At 36.4% G+C, this 16,873-nt stretch overlaps 1 protein-coding gene and 1 pseudogene across 1 annotated transcript in view; one reads left to right on the top strand and one right to left on the bottom strand.

The window, feature by feature from the left end:
* Positions 1-16,873, top strand: part of LOC113607273 (uncharacterized) — a 253,782-nt gene that overhangs the window by 39,079 nt on the left and 197,830 nt on the right.
* The window catches only part of LOC113607246 (glycine N-phenylacetyltransferase pseudogene), a 61,239-nt pseudogene continuing 50,981 nt past the window's right edge, over positions 6,616-16,873 (bottom strand).

Consider the following 16,873-nt stretch of genomic DNA (forward strand, 5'->3'; position numbering starts at 1 on the left):
TTGTTACATTAGCTGGAACTTCTAGTACAATGTTGAATTGGAGTGATGAGAGGAAACATCCTTGGCTTTTTCCAGTTCCTTTGAGGGAAAGCGTCTGTTTCTGACTACTAAGTATGACATTAGCTATAGATTTTTCGGTAGATGTTCTTTATCTACAAAAGGAAGATAAAGAGGAAGTTTATCCTCTAATTCTAGTTTGCTGAGAGTAATTTTTTTCATGAACTGTGTTGGGTTTTATCAAATGCTTTTTCTGAATCTATTGATGTGACCATATTATCTTTCTTCTTTAACCAGTTGATGTAACTGATTGCATTACTGGATTACATTTAGAATGTTGAACCAGCTGTGCATACCTTGGTCACATTTGGTCATAGTATGTAATTCTTTTTACAGATTTGAGTTGTTAATATTTTGTTGAGGATTTTGCATTTATGTTGTGAGAGATATCTGTAATTTTCCTGTAATGTCTTTTTTGTCTGGTTTTAGTATTAGATTAATCCTGGTATAATGAGTTAGGAAGTGTTCCCTCTGCTTTTATTTTCCTGCAGAAATTGTAAAGAATTGTTATCATTTGTTCCCTAAATGTTTTGTAGAATTCACCAGTGAACCCATGTGGACCTGGTGCTTTCTGTTTGGGAAGACTATTAATTATTGACTTAATTCCTATAATAAATGTAGATCTATTCAGATTATTTCTTCTTGTGTGAGTTTTGCTGTATGTCCATTAACCTTGTGTATTTCAAGCAATTAGTCTATTTTCTCTAAGTTATGAAATTTATGGGAACACAGTTGTTCATACTGTTCATTATTCTTTTAATGTCCATGAGATCAGTAGCGATAGCCTGTCTTTTATCTCTGATAATAGTAATTTGTGTCTTCTTTTATTCTTGGTTAGCCTGGCTAGAGGTTTGTCAATTTTATTATCTTTTCAAAGAACCAGGTTTTGATTTCTTTGATTTTTTGTGTTTTCCTATTTCAGCTTCTTTAACTTCTACTCTCGTTTTTATTATTTCTTTTTTTCTACATACTTTGAAATTCATTTGCTCTTTATCTAGTTTCATAACTAGATTATTGATTTTATATATTTATTCTTTTCTAATATATACATTTGGTGCTATAAATTTCCCTCTAAGCACTGCTTTTGCTGCACCCCACAAATTCTACGTTGTATTTTCATTTTGTTCAAAATACTTTATTTCTTGAGACTCTTTTTGACTCATGTATTATTTAGAAGTGTGCTGTTTAGTCTCCAAATATTTTGACCTTTTTCAGCTAACTTTTTGTTATTGACTTGTTATTGTGGTCTGAGAGCATACTTTGTATGATTTCCATTTTTAAATTGTTAAGATGTGTTTTACAGCCCATACTTAATATCTACCTTAATGAATGTTCCATGTAGGCTTGAGAAGAATTTGATTTCTGTTGTTGTGGGATGATGCAATCCATACCTATGAGCAGACTGATGATTGATGGTACTCTTCAGTTCAATTGTATCCATACTACCTATTGGATCTTCAATTACTAATAGATGGGTTTTTAAGTCTCCAGCTAGAATAATGAATTTGTCTTTCTCCTGTTCTTCTTTCTTTTTTTTTTTTCTGCCTCATATATTTTGACCCTGTTTTTAGGTGCATGCACATTAATGATTATTATGTCTTCTTGAAGAATTTACCTCTTGATCATTATTTAACATTCTCTATATTCCTGGTAAATTTTCCTAGCTCTGTGGTCAACTTTGCCTGAAATTAAGATAGATACTTTAGTTTTCTTTTGATTAGTGTTAACATGGTATACCTTTCCCCATGATTTTACTTGTTTTTCTTTTTTATTATGATAAAATATACATAACATAAAACTTACAGTTCTAACAATTTTAAGTGTACAATTCAGTGACATTACATGCATTCACATTATGGTGCAACTGGTGCAACCATCACCATCATCCATCTACAAAACGTTTCTCATCTTCCCATGCTGAAACTCTGTACCCATTAAATAATAACTCCCCATTTCCCCCTCACCCAAGCCCCTGAAAACAATTCTATTTTTATCTCTATGAAATTTTCTACTCTGTGTGTTTCATATAAGTGGAACCATACAGTATTTGCCCTCTTCTGGCTGGCTTATTTAACATAGCATAATGTCTTTAAGGTTCATCCATGTTATAACATGTAGCAGAATTTCCTTTCTTTTAAGGCTGATTATACCAGGTTTTGTTCATCCATTGATGGACATTTGAGTTTCTTCTCTTTTATGACTATTGTGAATAATGTTGCTATGATACAGATGCACAAATATCTGTTTGAGTCCCTGCTTTCAATTCTTTCAGATATATACCCAGAAGTGGAATTGCTGGACCATATGGTTATGGTAATTCTATGTTTAATTTTCAGAGTAACAGTCATACTATTTTCCATAGCAGCTGAAGCATTTTATATTTCTACCAGCAATGCAGAAATGTTCCAATTTCTCCACAACCTTGCCAACACTCATTATGTTCTCTTTTTTAATAATAGCCCTCCTGCTGGGTATGAAGTAGTATATCATTGTGGTTTTTATTTGCCTTTCCCTAATGGCTACTGGTGTTGCACCTTTTTTTAAGGTGTTAATTGGCCACCTGTATGACTTTTTGGAGAAATGTGTATTCAAGTTATTTTGCCCATTTTTAAGTGGGTTTGCTTATTTTGTTGTTGAATTGTATGAGTTCTTTATGTATTCTGGAAATTAATACTTTGTGAGCTGTATGATTTGCAAATATTTTCTCCCATTCCATGGGTTGCTTTTGCCTTCTGTTGATAAGAGACCATGATGCAAAAAGTTTTTAATTTTGACAAAAGTCCAGTTTATCTATTTTTGTTACCTGTGCTGTTGGTGTCATATGCAAGGAATCATTGCCAAATCCAATGTCATGCAGCTTTTCCCCTATGCTTTTTTTCTAAAATTTGTTATAGTTTCTTAGCTCCTACATTTAGTTCTTTGATCTGTGATGAGTTAATCTTTGTATATGATGTAAGGGAAGGTTCCAACTTCATTCTTTTACATGTGGATATTCAGCTTCCCAATACTATTTGTTGAATAGACTGTCCTTTATTGCCACCCTTGTCAAAAATCATTTGATCATATACATGAGAGTTTATTTCTGGACTCTATTCTATCCCGTTGGTCTATATGTCTGTCTTTATGCCAGTAACAAACTGTTTTGGTTACTGTAGATTTGTAATAAGTAAATTCTTGTTGCTTATCTCTTTTATCTGGAAATGTGAGACTTCCTACTTTGTTCTTCTTTTCCAAGATTGTTTTGGCTACTTGGAGCTCCTTGAGACTCCATTTGAATTTTAAGATGGGTTTCTCTATTTCTGCAAAAAATATGTCATTGGGATTTTGATAGGGATTGCATTAAATCTGTGGATCGTTTTAGGTAGCATTGTCATCTTAGCAGTATTGAATATTCCAATCTATGAACATGAAATGCCTTTCCCTTTATTGGTGTCTTCTTTAATTTCTTTCGCAATGTTATGTAGTTTTCAATGTACAGGTCTCTCACCCCCTTTGTTAAGTTTATCCCTAAGTATTTTATACTTTTTCTTGCTACTGTAAAAAGAAATTTCTTAATTTCCTTCTGGATTTTTCATTGTTAGTGTATAGAGATGTAAGTGAATTTTATATGTTGATTTTTGTATCCCACAAAATTGGTTTTTGGTGGGTTTTTTGCTGAATTGCTAATTCATTTATTAGCTTTGACAGTTTTTTGTGTGTGTTATGTGGAATCTTTTCATGTATATTTGGAATATAAGGTCATGTCATCTGCAAACAAAGATAATTTTATTCCTCCCTTTTCAGTTTGGATGCCTTTTATTTATTCTTCTTGCCTATTTGCTCTTATGAGGACTTCCATGACTATGTTGAATAGAAATGGAGAAAGTGGGAATCCTTATTTTGTTCCTATTTTGGGGGGAAAGCTTTCAATCTTTGACCACTGAGTATGATGTTAGCTATGGATTTTTCATATATGGCCTTTATCATAATGAGGAAGTTGCCTTCTATTCTTGGTTTATTGGGAGTGTGTTTTATTAAGAAAGGGTATTGACTTTTGTCAAATATTTTTTCTTCATCAGATGAGATGATCGTGTTTGGTTTTTTTGTTGTTGTTGATTTGTTTGTTTTTCCCTTCATTCTAGTAATTGATTTTACTAAATCAATTTTCACATGTTGAAGCATTATTACATTATGGGGAAAAATCATTTTGTCATGATACTTACTTTTCAATATGTTGCTGAATTCAATTGGCTAGTGTTTTATTGAAGGTTTTTGCATCAACATTCATAAGGGATATTGGTCTGTAGTTTTCTTGTCTGGTGTTAGTGTCAAGGTGATACAGGCTTCAAAGAATAAGTTGGGAATTATTCCCTCTCCTTCAATATTGTGGAAAGTTTGAAAATGATTGGTGTTAATTTTTCTTGAAATGTTTGGTAGTATTTACCAATTAAGCCATTTAGTCCTGGGCTTTTCTTTGTCCTTGAGGGTTTTGACTACTGATTCACTTTCTTTACTATTTATAAATTTATTCAGATTTTTTATTTATTCTTGATTCAATTTTGGTGGATTGTGTGTTTCTAGGAATTCATCTATTTCATTTAGGTTAAACAATATATTGGTATACAAATGTTTATAGTATTCTTTTTATTTCTGTAACATCTTTTGTATTGTTGTTGCTTTTATTTCTAATGTTAGTAATATGTCAGTTCCCTCTGCCAGTTTTGGGTTTAATTTGGTTTTCTTTTCCTTAAGGTGCAAATGTAGGTTATTGATTTGAGATGTTTCCTTCCTTTTTAATGTATGCATTTACAAGTGTAAATTGTCTTCTTACTGTAAATTCTCTTTTACTGTATCCCATAGGTTTTGGTATTTTGTGTTTTCATTTTCAATAATCTCAGTGTATTTTCTAATTTCGCTTTTAATTTCCCCTTTGACCCATTGGTCTTTAAGAATGTGTTGTTTAATTTCCTCATATTTGTGAATCCAGTTTTCCTTCTGATTCTAACCATTGTGATAGAAAAATATTTTTTATAATTGCAACCTTTTAAAATTTATTGAGACGTGTTGTGGCCTAACATATGGTCTACCTTGGAGAATGTTCCATGTGCACTTTTTTTTTTTTTTTTGCAGTACGCGGGCCTCTCACTGTTGTGGCCTCTCCCATTGTGGAGCACAGGCTCCGGACGCTCAGGCTCAGCAGCCATGGCTCACAGGCCTAGCTGCTCTGTGGCATGTGGGATCTTCCCAGACCAGGGCATGAACCCGTGTCCCCTGCATCGGCAGGCAGACTCTCAACCACTGCGCCACCAGGGAAGCCCTCCATGTGCACTTTTGAAAAATATGTATTCTGCTGTTCTTTGGTGTTCTGTATATTTGTTAGGTCTAATTCGTTTATGGTTTTGTTCAAGTCCTCTATTTCATTATTGATCTTCTGTTTGATTGTTTTAACATATTTAAAGTGGTATATTGAAGTCATATATATATATTATTATTATAGGAATTTCTATTTCTCCCTTCAAATCTGTAATGTTTGCTTCATATATTTGGGGGCTCTGATGTTTGGTGAATATATGTTAAAATTTTTATATCTTCTTGGTGAATTGATCCTTTTATCAGTCTATATTGTCTTTGTCTCTGTAACAGTTTTTGATTTAAGGTCTAATTTGTTTGATTTAGTATAGCCACCTTAGCCCTCTTTTGGTTAGTATTTTCATGGAATATATTTTTCAATCCTTTCACCTTCAACCTATTTGTGTCTTTATATCTAAAGTGAGTCTCTTGTAGACATCATACAATTGGATCACCAAGGTTTTTTTAAAAAAAAAACAATTCTGCCATTCGATGCCTTTTTATTGGAAAGTTTAAGCCATTTATATTTAAATTGTCACTGATAAGAAAGGATTTACTCTGCCATTTTGCTATTTATTTTTTGTATGTCATATAACCTTTTTTATTCCTCATTTCCTCAATTCCTGTCTTTTTATTGAAGTTGCTTTTTATTGAAGTATAGTTGATTCACAATATTGTGTTAGTTTCAGGTGCACATCAAAGTGATTCAGTTACATATATATTTCTCAGATTATTTTCCATTATAGGCTATTACAAGATATGAATATAGTTCCCTGTGCTATACAGTAAATTCTTGTTGCTTATCTCTTTTAAGTATAGTAGTTTTTATCTGTTAATCCCATACTCCTAATTTATCCCTCCCTACTTCCTTTCCACTTTGGTAACCATAAGTTTGTTTTCTTTGTCTTTTTTTCAATATGTAATATCCTTTATTAAATTGTATAAATTGTCCTACAGCTTGGTGTAAGAATAATGGCTGATATTAATTATAAAACTCCTCCTTACACACAAAAGAACATTACATTTGAATTATCTTTTTCTACCCAGAGCAGTCTTGTCTTGATACAAATCATTCATGTTCATCCTGCAACTTGAAACAAGTTGATAGCATGCCACACGTTTTTATCTTGTCAATTTAGAAAAAAAAGTCATATTCAATATTTACAGATTTAACCTAGTTCACAGAATATACAAATGTTATATGTGATAAAATCCCACAAATTAGATCCATTTTTATAGATTTTTTCCTGATTTACCTTAAATTTAAAGTATCTCTACCACATACATTTTAACAGTTATTTTTAAATAACAATTTTATTTTTGCATGTGTATTGTTTCTGGGTGACAAGATGTTAAGTTGTCCTGCTATTGTGATATGACAAGCTACTTAAATTCTCTTCTCTACATTCCATGTACACACTCTAAATAGAGAAAAATATGATGGTGCTGGAAAGAATAATGACACCATTAGAATAGTGGGTTGCATTTATTCTGTACTGATTATGGATACTTTCCTTACTAGCCATATACATTAAAAGAAAATTGTGAACCAGTAAAATAAACTAGACAAACAGAAATACTGCATGATATCACTTATATGTGGGATCTTACCCCAAAAAAGTCTAACTCATAGAAACACAGAATAGAATGGGGGTTGCCAGGGTTGGAATGTGGAGGAAATAGGAAGGTCTGCTGGACCCAAAATGAAGTTCATGAGTGATTTGTGAACCACACTCGTGGTTCTGTTGACCATTCACACTGCTTCCCCAGAGTCCAAACAGCACACACTGATTTACTGCTGATTACAATTTATTCTTTCTTTCTGCCCACCCCTCTGCATCTCTTGCCATGTGACCAGCCCACCCAACACTGTCTCGGGTTCGTGGCTGCTTCACAGAGGCCCACGGTTCCACTGGTTCCAGTCATAGGGCATGGGGATATGATGCAGATTGTGACTAATTTTCTATACAATTCTGTTGGCTCTGTATGGTTATATAGGGGAAAGCCAAGTTTGTCCAGAGCATGGATGTGGACAAACAACAGATGGGAGACAAGACCATGGACCCGGTACTCAGGCATGGTGGCCCCCATCCACACCTCTCCTGTATGATCCATCAGGGACCAGGACACAGGGGTCCCCTCAGGCCCCAGCAGGCAGAAGTTGGGGAAGGTCTGGGTACAGAGCTTGGTGAATCTCTGGCTACTCTCATTGCTGTCACCGAAATGCCATAATTTATTCACCAAGGCAGCATAGGTAGGATCCAGGGATGAGAGTTTAAACATCTTGGTCAATAGCTTTGGGTCTGCCATAGCCAATAGGTAAGTTCTTTGTCTCTGGCAGGGAAGGAAGCAGTTTCCTCACTGTCTCAGGCATCACATAGAGAATGCATTGTGTTTGCTTGACCTTAACAAATTTAGTGGTTACAAGATTCTGTATCACCTCATCCAGACTTTACTGCAAACTTTGGATCTGAAAAGTATTTCCAATTGATGATCTCTGATGTGCTAAGGGATTCTTGACAGTTGTTGAGATCCTTAGAATAGATTTGGTAGGTGTTGGTGTAATGATCAAAGTCATCTGCAATTTCCTACTCCTGAGGGTGGATAACCATAGTATTAAAATCAGGCCACTTGTCCACCCAGGCCTTTAGCTTGAAGGGGTTTCCCTGGTCCATTTGGACAGTCCCATAAACCTTTAAGGACACAGGGAGGTTCTTCCTCAAGGATTTCTCTAACATCTGCAGCAGTTGTGGATCTTGTAAGTGGAATATCTTGGCAGGTACCTTAATTTTGGTACCAAATTTTGGTTTCCCAGCTCTCTGGTCACTGTGTTCAGGGTCTTCTCCTCTCCAGCTCAACACTTCAGGAGCACTGGTTCTTTGGGATGAGCAGGTAGAATCCTACTATATGAAATCTTTCATCTCCCAAATGTCAATTCCTTGCTCCAACTACCAAGCACTAAGGCAGCCAATGCCACTTTGGGAAATTTTGAAGGGCAGATCCTCAGGACAAGAGGTCCTGGCAGTTTCTATGGCCTTACCCAAAAATCCCCCAACCAGTTGTGGGTGTGGGGCAGCTGGCCACAAGCAACAAGGCCTCTGTCTGGCTCACCAAAATTTGTTACCAAGTCCAAGCTTGTACTGCTTACAGCCCGATAGGCCAATAAATCGAAAGACGAGTTGTTGGGATGAGGAATAGCAGCTATTCAGAAAGCCAGCAGACCAAAACGATGGCGGGCTTGTGTCCCAAAGAACCATCTTCTGTAAGTTTGTTTTCTATGTCTGTGAGTCTGTTTCTGTTTTGTATATAGATTCATTTATATTATTTTTTAGAGTACACGTATAAGTGATATAATATTTATCTTTGTCTGACTTACTTCAGTTATTATGATATGCTCTAGGTCCATCCATATTGTTGCAAATGGCAATATTTCATTCTTTCTTATGGCTAAGCAATATTCCATTGTATATATACACTACTTTTTCTTAAACCAATCATTTGTTGATGGCACTTGGGTTGATCCCATGTCTTGGTTATTGTAAATAGTGTTGCTATGAACATTTGGGTGCGTGTATATTTTTGGACTAGAGTTTTCATCTTTTCAGGATATATGCCCAGGAGTGGGATTTCTGGATTATATGGTAGTTCTACTTTTAATTTTTAAAGGAACCTCTATACTGTTTTTCATAGTGGTTGCACCAATTTACATTCCCATCAACAGTGTAGGAGGGTTCTTTTTCTCCACACCCTCTCCAGCATTTATTATTTGTAGACTATTTGATGATAAGCATTCTGACCAGTGTGAAATGATACCTCATTTTGGTTTTTATTTGCATTTCTCTAATAAATAGCAATATTGAGCATATTTTCATGTACCTCTTGGCCATCTGTATGTCTTTTTTGGAGAAATGTCTATTTAGGTCTTCTGCCCACTTTTTGATTGGGTTGTTTGTTTTTCTGATATTGAGCTCCATGAGCTATTTGGATATTTTGGATATTAACCCCTTGTTGGTTGCATCATTTGCCAATATTTTTCTCCCATTCCATAGGTTGTCTTTTTGTTTTATTCATAGTTTTCTTAACTATGCAAAAGCTTTCTAGTTTGGTTAGGTCCCATTTGTTTATTTTTGCTTTTATTTCTTTTTCCTTAGGAGACTGATCTAAGAAAATATTGCTGCAATTTATGTCAGACACAAGAGGGAAGGGATATGGGGATATATGTATATGTATAGCAGATTCACTTTGTTATACAGCAGCAACTAACACAACAATGTAAAGCAATTATACTCCAATGAAGATGTTTAAAAAAAATTTATGCCTGAGAATGTTTTGCCTATGTTTTCTTCTAGGAGATTTATGGTGTCACATTTCATATTTAGGTCTTTAAATCATTTTGAGTTTATTTTTGTACATAGTGTGAGGAAGTGTTCTAATTTCATTGATTTACATGTACCAGTCCACCTTTCTCAACAGCACTTGCTGAAGTGGCTGTCTTTTCTTTGTTGTGTATTCTTGCCTCCTTTGTCATAGATTCTTTGAACATAGGTGTGTGGGTTTATTTCTGGTTTACTTCTCTATTCTATTCCATTGATCTGAATGTCGGTTTTTATGCCAATACCATGCTGTTTTGACTACTGTAGCTTTGTAGTATTGTCTGAAGTCTTGGGAGCGTTATGCCTTCAGTTTTGTTCTTATTCCTCACAATGGCTTTGGAAATTCTGGGTATTTTGTAGTTCCATATAAATTTTAGGATTATTTGTTCTAGTTCTGTGAAAAAGTGTCATGGGTATTTTGATAGGGATCACATTAAATCTGTAGATTGCTTTGGGTAGTATGGCCATTTTAACAATATTAATTCTTCCAATCCAAGAGCATGGGATATCTTTCCATTTCTTTGAATCATTTTCAATTTCTTTTATCAATGTTTTATAGTTTTTAGCATATGGGTATTTCACCTCCTTGGTTAAGTTTATTCTGAGGTATTTTTTGTTTTGTTTTGTTTTGTTTTGTGGTACATGGGCCTGTCACTGTTGTGGCTTCTCCCGTTGCAGAGCACAGGCTCCAGACACGCAGGCCCAGCAGCCATGGCTCATGGGCCCAGCCGCTCCGCGGCATGTGAGATCTTCCCGGACCAGGGCACGAACCTGTGTCCCCTGCATTGGCAGGCGGACTCTCAACCACTGTGACACCAGGGAGGCCCCTGAGGTATTTTTTTGACAGGATATTAAATGGAATTTTTTTTTAAATTTTCTCTTTCTGATATTTCATTGTTAGAGTAAAATAATGCAAGAGATTTCTGTATATTAATCTTGTATCCTGTTATCTGGCTGAATTCATCTACTAGTCCTGATTGTTTTTGTGTGGAGTCTTTAGGGTTCTCTATTTAGAGCGTCTTGTCATCTGCAAATAGTGACAGTTTTACCTCTTCCCTTACAATTTGGATACATTGTCTGTCTTTTTTTTTCTCTGATTGCTGTGGCTAGGACTTCCAGTACTATGTTGAATAGAAGTGTTCAGAGTGGGCATCCTTGTCTTTTTGCTGAATTTAGTGAAATGACTTTCACCTTTTCACTGTTGAGTATTATTTTGGCTGTGGGTTTGTCATAAATGGCTTTTTCATGTTGAGATATGTTCCCACTTTATTCATTTTCGTGAGAGTTTTTATCATGGGTGGATGTTGTTTGCTTTATCTGCATCTATTGAGATAATTATATGGGTTTTGCCTTTTCTTTTGTTAATACAGTGTATCACATTGATTGATTTGCATACGTTGAACCATCCTTGTGGCCCTGGAATGAATCCAACTTGCTCATAGTGTATGATCTTTTTTATGTATTATTGCATTCAGTTTGCTAATGTTTTTGAGAATTTTTGCATCTATATTCATCAAAGATATTGGCCTGTAGTTTTCTTTTTTGGTAGTGTCTTTGTCTGGCTTTGGTATCAGGGTGCTTGTGGCTTCGTAGAATGACTTTGGTAGTGTTCCCTCTGCTTCAATCTTTTGGAAGAGTTTGAGAAGGACTGGTATAAGTTCTTCTTTGTATGCTTGGCAGAATTCCCCAGTGAAGCCATCTGATCCTGAACTTTTGTTTGTAGGGAGTTTTTTTTTTTAAAGTGATTCTATTTCACTTCTAGTGATCACTCTATTCAAATTATCTGTTTCTTATTGACTCAGTTTTGGCAGGCTATATGTTTTCAGAAACTTGTCCATTTCTTCTAAGTTGTCCAATTTGTTGGCATATAATTGTTATTTCTCCTCCGTCATTTCTTATTTTGTTTATTTGGGTCCTCTCTCTTTTCTTCTTGGTGAGCCTGGCCAGAGGTTTGTTGACTTTGTTTATCCTTTCAAAGAACCAGCTCTTGATTTTATCGATTTTTATATTGTTTTTTAATCTCTATTTTATTTATTTTCTCTCTGATATTTATTATTTCCTTCCTTCTGCTGACTTCAGACTTTGTTTGTTCTTCTTTTTCTAATTCTTTTAGGTGGTGGGTTAAGTTATTTATTTGAGTTTTTCTTGTTTATTAAGGAAGGCCTGTATCATTAGGAACTTCCTCTAAGGACTGGTTTTGCTGCATCCCATAGATTTTGTAAGGTTGTGTTTTCATTGTCATTTGTTTAGAAGTATTTTCTGATTTCCTCTTTGATTTCATCACTGACCCATTTATTTTTTAGTAGCTGTTGTTTAGTCCCCATATGATCATTTTTTGCCCATTTTTCTTTCTAGTTTCATATCATTGTGGTCAGAAAAGATGCTTGAAATAATTTCTATACTCTTAAATTTGTTGAGGCTTGTTTGTGGTCTACCCTAGAGAATGTTCCATGTGCATTTGAAAGGAATGTCTATTCTGGATTTTTTTGGATGTAGTGTCGTGAAGATGTCAAGTGCAACTGGTCTATTTTGTCACTTAGGATCTCTGTTGCACTATTGACTTTCTGTCTGGAAGATCTGTCCATTGATGTCAGGGGAGTGTTAAAGACTCCTACTATTTTTGTATTCCTGTTAATTTCTCCCTCTATGTCTATTAGTGTTTGTTTTATGTACTTAGGTTCTTCTGTATTGGGTGCATATGTGTTAATGAGTGTAATATTCTCTTCTTATATTGATCCATTTATCATTATATAGTATCCTTCTTTGTCTTTTTTTATGGACTTTTTTAAAAAGTTTTTCTGATATGAGTATTGCTACCCCTGCTTTCTTGTCATTTCCATTTGCATGAAACATCTTTTTCCATCCCCTCCCTTTCAATTTATGAAATCTTTTGCCCAAAAGTGAGTGTCTTGTAGGCAGCATATTGTAGGTTCTTGTTTTTTTCTCCAATCTGCCACTCTATGTCTTTTTTTTTTTTCACTCTATGTCTTTTGATTGAAGCATTTAGTCCATTGATATTTAAGGTAATTATTAATAAGTATGTATTTATTGCATTTTTAAGCCTTGTTTTCTGGTTGATTTTGTAGTTCTTTGTTTACTTCTTCGTCTTTTTTGTTTTTGCTTATGTGGTTTGATGGTTTTTCCATTGTAGTGTGCTTGGGTTCCTTTCTTTTTTTGTGTGAATCTATTGTATGTTTTTTATTTGTGCTTATGATGGAGTTCAAGTATGTTGAGCCATCACTATATCTGTTTGCTTTAAACTGATAGCCATTCAAGTTCAAACACATTCTGAAAGATATACATTTTTATACTCCCCTCCCCACATTTTGTGATTTTGATGCCCTGTTTTACATCTTCATATTTACCCTTTTACTGTTCATTGTACTTATAATCGTTTTTATAATTTTTTTGATTTTTTTAAATCTATGTACTGGCTTATTTGAGTGATCTTCCATGCTTTTATATAGTTGCATTTCCTACTGTGATTTTCTCTTTCCTACAGATTATTTCTTCTTTTTTATTTAGAGAAGACCTTTCAACATTTCTATTAGGTTAAGTTTAGTATTTCCGTATTCTTTCAGTGTTTGCTTGTTTGAGAAATTCTGGATAGAATATCCTAGGTTGCAGGTTTTTCCCTTTCAGGACTTATAATATATCATGCCACTCCCTTCTGGCCTGCAAAGTTTCTGTAGAGAAACCAGCTGATAGCCTCATGGGGGTTCGATTGTAATTGACTGTTTTTCTCTTGCTACCTTTAGAATCTTATCTTTAACTTTGGACATTGTAACTATGATATATCTTGGTGTGGGTCTGTTTGCATTCATCTTGTTTGGAGCCCTCTGTGTTTCCTGTATCTGGATATCTGTTTTCTTCTTTAGGTTTGGGAAATTTTCAGCCATAGATTCTTCAAATACATTTTCAATCCCCTTCTCTCTCTTTCCCTCCCTCCCACTCTCTCTCTCTCTCTCTCTCTCTCTCTCTCTCTCTCTCTCTGTCTCTTTTCTTGAACTTCTATGAGTAGGTTGGTGCACTTTATATTATTCCGTAGATCTTGCATGTTGCTTTCATTTTTTTTCTTTTGTCTTTCTGTCCACTGTTCTGATTGGTTGGTTTCCATTATTCTATCTGTCATTCACTTATTCATCTTCTGCATTATTTACTCTGCTCTTCATTGTTTCTAGGTTGGTTTTATCTCAACAATTGAGTTGTCTAATTTTGATTGGTTTCTCTTTATAATTTCTAGTTCCTTGTTACAGTGATCTGCATTTCTATCAATAATCTTTCTTAATTCTTTTAACATTTTGATTACCTCCTTTTTGAATCTAGTAGACTGGTGAGGTCTTTTCATTATTTTTTTTCAGGGTTTTTCTCTTATTATTTTAATTGGGAGTAGTTCCTCTGCTTTCTAAATTTTACTTAACTTTCTATGTCACTATGAAATTAGTCTACCTTGTGTAGACTGTGCAAGTCCAATATTTTTGGTGCAAATGTTGTTTTTGTTTGTTATGGATGCTAGTCAAAACTTTCCTCAGAGTGTGCTGGCCATTATCCCTTTGATTGAGGGTGTGATTGGTATTGTGACTGTAGACTGCACTGGATGTTGGGTGGGGCCTCCTCTTTGCTTCATGACTGTCACAGCCCTGTTGGGGATAGGGGCTGTTCCCCAGTTGTTGGAGTAGAAGCCCTGAGGGTCAGGTTCAATAAGCCTCCATTGCCTTTAAGCACGTGCTTTGTCCTTAACAAGGTTAGCACTGAAGCAAGTGAGGCCCGCAAGTGTGGTCACAGCAAACCTATGCGCTGCGGGTACAGGCATCCATTGTTCTGCCCAGAAGCAGCCCAAGGTCATGTCCCTTTCTTCACTGTGTTCATCACAGACCTAGTGGTAGGCTGGTGTTGGCAGCCAGGGCATTGTGGCTGCAGAATTTGATGTGGTTGTGGTGCTGCTTGGAACCTGGCTGCCTCTGTGATAGGGCTCTATATAGGACCTGTCTGCCTCAGATCTGACTCCAAGCTGCAGTGTGGGGTGAACAGAACTGGAGCCCTCTGCCAGTAAAGGAAACACTCTGTACTCCTCCCCAGGGGATATCTGCCAGAGATGTGAGATTCTGTGAAGCCACCTGCCACCTGGTATTGGTGCCAACAAATACCAATTGCTGCTAGTCCTGCCCCTGGACCTTCCCCCAACATGATAATGGGCTCCAGTGTCATCCCTACCCAGACATGCATGCCCTCACAAAATCTGCAACTACTGAAGCCAGGACCCCAGCATGCACACTGATAACGGGCACCAGTTGTGGACCTGGGCCAAGATGAGCCCATGCTGACAATGGGCTCTGAGGTTCCTCCCAGACCACACCCCAGGCCCTAGGGCTGTCTCTGCACATCTAGACTGAGTCCACTCCCAGGGCCCATCTGCCTGAGTTTCAGCACCTAACCACTGTGCATATTAGCAGCCCTGCCTGGCTAATGTTTCAGGCTGGGAAATGCAGCGGGGTGGCAGCCATCAGCACTGGTCTCTCTCTGCCCTGATTGCTAGTAAACCAGCATACAGGCATTCCTTGCGAGAAGAGTCCAGGCTCCTCCAGCCCTCTGTCTGTGCCAGTACACCTCCCAGCCTGCAAGGGTCTTCGCAGGGCAAGAGCCTGCCCATGCAGACCCTCCCTCCTTCACAGGTTCTTCCCAGGGACACAGGTCCCATCCTGATGCCTTTTTTTTTTTTTGTCCTACCCAGTCATGTGAGGATCTTTCGTGCAGCTTTGGTTATATAAGAGATCCTCTGCAGTTTCCAGTTGGTTTTCTGTGAGAAGTGTTCCACAAGTAGATGTATTTTTGATGTGAGGAGAGGTGAGTTCCACATCCTCCTTCTCCACCATCTTGATCCAATCTTTTTTGCTTTTTCATAGTGACACATTTTTATTCCCTTATTTCTGATTATGGCTATTCTATGGACATTTTCTGTATGGTAAAATGGAGATTACATATAGTATCCTAGTTATTACAAATTAATTTGAATTGACTCCAGTAGTGCTTCATCTACCCTCTTTATGTTTTGATGTCAAAAATTACATACTTATAGGGACTTCCCTGGTGTTGCAGTGGTTAAGAATCTGCCTGCCAATGCAGGGGACACAGGTTCGATCCCTGGTCTAGGATGATCCCACATGCTGTGGAGCAACTAAGCCCGTGTGCCACAACTGCTGAGCCTGCACTCGAGAGCCCACGAGCCACAACTACTGAGCCCACGTGCTGCAACTACTGAAGTCCACGTGCCTAGAGCCTGTGCTCTGCAACAAGAGAAGCCACCACAATGAGAAGGCCATGCACCACAACAAAGAGTAGCCCTCTCTCACCACAACTAGAGAAAGCCTGTGCACAGCAACAAAGACCTGATGCAGCCAAAAATAAATAATAACTAAATAAATAAATTTATTTTTAAAATTACATACTTATAGATTGTGTGCCCAATAACAGAGATTTATAATTATTTTGTATGCTTTTTCTCTTAAATCCTATGTAAAATTAATATTCAAGTTATAAAGCAGGATTGCAACAACACTGGCTATTACTTTTGCCCATGTTACATTTGCTGTGTATTTGCCTAGGTATGACTTGGAGTTAGTATCTAGTGTCCTCTCATTTTAACCTGAAGCCCTCCCTTTATCATTTCTTAGGGTAGGTCTAGCAATACTGAAGCCCCTCAACTTTTGTTTATATAGAAATGCCTTAATTTCTCCCTTATTTTCCAAGGACAGTTTTGCCATATATAGAATTATTGGGTTTTAGTATTTTTCTTTCAGCACCTTAAATATATCATTTCATTGCCTCTGGTCCAATGTCTCTGACTACAAGTGGCTGATGATCTTACAGGGAATCTCTGTATGTGATAAAGCACTTCTCCCTACTGCTTTCAATATTCTGTCTTTGGCTTTGAACAGTTTAATTACAATGTATGTTGGTGTGGGTCCCTTTGAGTTTATTTTACTTGGAGTTCACTGAGCTTTTAAGATTTATAGACTCAAGTTTTAGCCATTATTTCTTCAAATAATTTTTTCTGCTCCTTTCTCAGTGTACTCTTTTTCTGGGACTCTGAAAATGTGTATGTGGGCCACTTGATG

The sequence above is a fragment of the Aethalodelphis obliquidens genome, unplaced genomic scaffold (assembly GCF_003676395.1).
Source record: "Aethalodelphis obliquidens isolate GAN/ISIS:26980383/991018 unplaced genomic scaffold, ASM367639v1 scaffold47, whole genome shotgun sequence".
Classification (NCBI taxonomy): domain Eukaryota; kingdom Metazoa; phylum Chordata; class Mammalia; order Artiodactyla; family Delphinidae; genus Aethalodelphis; species Aethalodelphis obliquidens.